This window comes from Orycteropus afer, unplaced genomic scaffold, assembly GCF_000298275.1.
Source record: "Orycteropus afer afer isolate SDZICR_OR568_19922 unplaced genomic scaffold, OryAfe1.0 scaffold00242, whole genome shotgun sequence".
Classification (NCBI taxonomy): Eukaryota; Metazoa; Chordata; class Mammalia; order Tubulidentata; family Orycteropodidae; genus Orycteropus; species Orycteropus afer.
The window spans coordinates 3629756-3635675 of record NW_006921829.1 but is presented as its reverse complement, the minus strand read 5'-3'; positions in this window follow the sequence as shown (position 1 = coordinate 3635675).

Below are 5920 nucleotides of genomic sequence, written 5' to 3'. Positions count from 1 at the left end.
GCAAAGAACACTAGAAAGATGTTTACTTGTGTTTTATTAACTATGCAAAAGCATTCAATTGTGTGGATCATAACAAATTATGGATAACATTGAGAAGTATGGGAATTCATGAGCACATGAGGAAATTGTACATAGATCAGGAAGCTGTCGTTCAAAAAGAATAAGGAGATATTACTTGGTTTAAAATCAGGAAAGAAGTGCATCAGGATTGTATCCTTTCACCATACTTATTCAATCTGGATGCTGAGCAAATAATCCAAGAAGCTGGACTATATGAAAAAGAAAATGGCATCAGGATTGGAGGAAGACTCATTAATAACCTGGGACATGCAGGCGACACAGCTTTGCTTGCTGGAAGTGAGGATGACTTGAAGCACCTACTGATAAAGATTGAACACTAAAATTTGAAGTGTTGATTACATCTCTACATAAAGATAATGAAAATCCTCACTGCTAGACCAATGAGCAGAATCACAATAAATAGAAAAAAGATTGGAGTTGTCAAAGATTTCATATTACTTGGTTCCACAATCAACACCGATAGAAGCAGCAGTCAAGATATCAGATGATATATTGCACTGGGAATATTTGCTGCAAATGACCTCTTTAAAGTGCTGAAGAGCAAAGATGTCTCTTTGAAGACTAACGTGCACCTAACTCAGTCATGGTATTTTCAATTCCCTCATGTGCATGAGAGAGCTGGACAATGAATAAGGAAGACTGAAGAAGAGTTGATACTTTTGAGTTGTGGTGTTGATGAAGAATGTTAAAAGTACCATAGACTGCCAGAAGAACTAATACATCTGTCCTGGAAGAAGTGCAGCTGGAATGATCCTTGGAAGCGAGAATGGCCAGACCTTGTCTCACTTACTTTGTTCATGTTGTCAGAAGGGACCATTCCCTGGAGAAGGATATCGTGCTGGGTAAAGTGGAGGGTCAACAAAAAACCAGAAGGCCCTCAACAAGATGGATTGACATAGTGACTGCAACAATGGGCTCAGGTATAACAAAGATTGTGAGCCTGGCACAGGACTGGGCCGTGTTTCATTCTGTTGCTCACAGGGTCACTGTGAGTCAGAGCTCACTCAATGGCACTTAACAACAATAACATGTTCATCACAGCAGTATTCACAATAGCAAAGAGATAGAAACAACCTAAGTGCTTATCAATGGATAAATGGATAACCAAACTATACAACATGCAAACCTGAAAGAATCCACAAAACACCTCATAACATGATTAACTTGATGCTGAGTGAAATAATTCAATCACAGAAGAATAAATATTTTAAGAGTCCACTATTATGGAAAGTCAAAGAAAGGTTTACACCTGGAAAGAAACATTCTTTGATGGTTACCAGGGATGGGAGGGGAGGGAAGGGACAATTGCTAGCTAGGTTAGAGAGACATACTGATTTGGGTAAAGCGAAAGGCAATATTCCAAAAATGTCTGAACAGCACAATATCACTAAGGAAAAGGAAGTCATGGAGAGATGTCCAAGAGGTATAGACAACAGAGGTAAATACTACTACAATACACAATACTACATTATCAGTAATAACAAACATTAAGTCTGGCCATTCTCGCTTCCAAGGATTGTCCTGGATATATATAGTCCCATTTGCCTACCCCTACTCAATTATTTTGCCTGCATACCTAAGCAAATGAGACTATATCCAGACTTATATATATAAGTCTGGCAGACAACATCTCTAAGTACTTATTTGTAATGTGTTATAAAACTGTCCATATACACAATAGAGTTGTTGTTGTTGTTAGGTGCCATTGAGGTGTTTCCAACTCATACTAACTCTATGCACAGAAGAATGGAACACCGCCTGGTCCCGCGCCAGCTCCGCAATCCCTGCTATATATACTTGAACCCATCGTGGCAGCCACTGTGTCAATACACCTTGTTGAGGGTCTTCCCCTCCTTTGTCAACACTTCACTTTACCAAGCATGACATCTTTCTCCAGTGAATGGTCCCTTCTAACAACATGACCAAAGTAGGCAAGACAAAGCCTGGCCATTCTCATTTCCAAGGAGCCTCAAGATTATAGTTTCAAGGGGCATCGGCTCAAAAACCATGTTCTATATCCTACTTTGATGAGTAGCTACTAGGGTCTTAAAAGCTTGCAAGTGGCCATCTAAGATTACAATTGATCTCTCCTCTTGAGTAAAAAACACTGAAGAAAATCAAAGACACATGGAAACAATTATTCCAAAGGGGTGTTGAACCATGTAAACCACATAGCTTCTTTGACCCTGAAACCGGAAGAACTAGATGGTGCTGGGCTAACACAGCCAACCACTCAGAAAGGGATCCCTGGACATAGTGGGAGAAAAGTGTGGGTCAAAACTCAAAATCATAAAAAAGACCAGGTTTCCTGGTCTGAGAGAGACTGGTGAAACCCCCAAGACTATGGACCTTAGTTACCCTGTGAGCCTGGAATTGAATTCACTCTTCTGGCTCAACTTTCAGCCAAAGAGTAGACAGGGCTATGAGATGAACAATTACACCAGGGAAGTATGCACTCCATAGGACAATTGTAAGAGATCAAAAGGGCAGCATTTGATAAAGTTTGAAGGCTGCCGGTTCAAACCCACCAGCCACTCCTCAGAAGGAAGGTTGGGCAATCTACTTCCGTAGTGATACTGCCTTGGAAACCCAAGGAGGGGTTGCTATGAGTCGGGGCCAATTCAACAGCACATAACAACAACAACAACAACAAAGTTCAGAAGGTAGAAATGAGGGACATGGGGAAAAAGTAACTACAGGGAAGAGTACTGTTACATTGTGGGGATTGCAATCAGTGTTATGAAGCTAAATGTGTATGAACTGTTGAATGGAAAATGAATTTGCTCTGTAAACTTTTACCCAAATCACAACAAAAAGTTAAAAAAAAAAAAAAAGTTTAGGGCATAGAACTTTGTCCACTATTACCTTTATATAAATATATAATGTATATGTGTAAACAAAATACAATTCTGAGGCATTTTTCAGTATGTAAAAGAGAGCTTGTAGAATCGAAGTCATGTAAGTTATCTGTATAATGTTCTACTACATATGCATACATTCATGTGTGTGCCAGATTAACATTAGTAACATTTTATAAAATGATACAAGTTTATAGCCAGAAGGGGACCTCAACTGATTTCCTGTACATCTGAGGGAGCTAAGGCCCAGAGTAGCTGTCCCTTGCCCAACTTCAGTTGGCTAGCTTCATTTGTTTCCAATGTGCTTTGTTTTCTGTGCAACTTGAGTGTCTGTTCACATCTAGAGGGAGAATAGAAAGAGTTTGCTCCTCTTTCTTTTTACCCATAGTAGCCCTGCTGACTTGATAAATGAAAGGCCAGGAACTCTGAAGTGAGTGTGGTCAAGGTCTGGGCTTCACATCCTGAAGAGAGACAGCTCTTTTCAGAGAGGCTGATTGGCTACAGCTTCACTTCCACCAGGAGTGAAAGGTCTCACAGGTGAGGGGAAGAGGCAGAAAAGGTTCCTGTCTAGCTCCCTCTTCTGTGCACAGTTCCTGGGATTGTCCAAACTGGTGGAAGCTGGAAAAGGTCCATGAGTTGCATAAAGGGAAGGAAATCTGCAGCTATTGAGCTTCCAACACACACGTACTCACACTCACTTGCTTCCAACACACACATACACACACATACTCATACTCACTTGCTCCATTCCTTTTAAAAAGGAAGAAGCCAGAGTACATGATGCAGCCAGCTATTTGGAATTTCAGTTGGAGAGTGTTTAGTCTAAGGAAGGGGCAAGTTGGGGAAAAAGGACTCTTGTTTTTTTTTTTTTTTTTGATGGAAAAGACAGGGATAGGTACAACTCTAATCAAAAGTATGAAGGGAATAAGCAGAACTCGTCTGTACCATGTGAAACTCTACCCTCTCCTCTTAGGGACTCTCCCTGACCTCATTAACCCTCTCCCACTCTATTATCTGTTTTATGTTTCTTATCTTCTGGGCTTGATTCACTCTACCAGCTGCTTGGGTGTGCAATCAACTCCTACCAAGATGGCAGATGATAAACAGATTAAGGTGCTCTTTCTCAGGTAATTAACATTTCATGTAGGTAGTCTTGAAGTTGCTTAAACTTCCAGAATGAAAGGAAAGCCATATAATGATGAAATACCAGGCTGACTGAAAAGAAATGTCTAGGCCATAGCCTTTGAGATGGTTTTCAAATCATAATCCAGGTCAAATCTGTTACTTTTGTAAGGAGGAGGGAGGCTGGGTGGGAAATTAAAGGAAGCCTATCACCATCTGGCTGAAGAAACTTCCACTGCTGAACTTGGAGGTGTAAGCTGCCCTTTTGAAACACTAATCCTTGCCTGCCTTATTTTCCAAGGCCTTGTTTTTATACACAGGAATCTTTAGTTTTGCAAAGCCATTGGGAAATTGGCCCAAAGAGTAAGGACCAGGCCACTCAAACTTACAAATATTTTTTTCTCTGCGATCTTTCTTAGGGAAATTCATGCCTGCAAAAGTCTCCCCCTACCCAAAGAAGTTTTACCTGTGAGTTTTGCCAGCAATCTATTTTTAATTCTTTTCTAAAAATAAAAGTAGCCTTAAAATATATGATGGTCAGCCAAGACACCAGGATTGTTGGCTTTCACTTGACAAATGGACTTTCAGCTTTCCTCATTTTATTTAGTTGGGAAGATGACCTACACCCTCATTAGCACTAAAGTTTCAAAACAATGCTTCAAGAATAGTCCTGAGAACTACTTACATCAATACTCACCTGTGGATCTTGTTACAATGCCAGTTTCAGGGCTAGAAATATGATCTTAAAGGCTTTGATATTGAGAACTTCGGGACTAAAGATTGCTGTCTTTCTTGAGGTGACAACTCCATTTGTGTGACAGATTATCCTGTCATTACCTGGAAAGTTTCCAACAAAAGAGGAAGGCCCACCACACCTAGGGCATTGTGGGAACAAGGAGGGGGCATGCATGTGTTTATGGAGAAACTCTTAGCCCTGTGCTAAGGACCTCCCATCCAGACCTGCTACTCAGCCCAGGGATACATATAAGCCTCTTCTAGGCTGTATGCAGGCCCTGGTGAAGCCATGCTACAAGGATGGAGCCAACCTCTCCAGGAATTCTCCAATACTTTGCCATTCTCTGTTCATCCTAAAAGACATATTATCTTGTTTAAGACACCCTTGAAAACATAATTTACAAAACGGTAATCCTCAACTACTTAATGGGCATTCCTCAACCACCTAACAGGAGCTCTGGTAACATAGTGCCTAAGGCATTTGACTGCTAACCAGAGGAATGGCAGTTCAAACCCACCAGCCACTCTTCAGAAAGAAGATGGGGCAATCTATTCCCATAGTGATATTGCCTCAGAAATCCAAGGAGGGGTCGCTATAAGTCGGGTCTGACTCAATGGCATATAACAACAACAACTACTACCTAACATATTTAAAGTAATATTGATATACCATGGACTACCAGAAAATTCAACAAATCAGTTTCAGAAGAAATGCTCCTTAGAAGCAGGCTAGCAAGACTTCAGTTCGCTTAATTTGGACACATATTGGGAAAGACTAAAATGCCTTAGGCACTTTGCCACCAGCGCTCCTTTGGGAAAGACTATTAATCACTAGAAAAGGACACCATGATTGGTAAAGAAGAGGGCCAGTGAAAATGAAGGAAATCCTCAACGGACTCAAACATACCGGTGATGACAATGGTCCAGGAATGGGCAATGTTTTGTTCTATTATCTGTATGGTTATCATGAGTTGGAGGGGACTGGACAGAACCTTACAATAAACAAAATAATAGTAGAAGGGAACGGGGCCTGTTTTCCAATTCCAAATATGATACAAAATAGCTGTGTGGCATTGTTGCTGTTGTGGTTGGGTATTGTTGAGTTAGCTTCAACTCATAGTGAC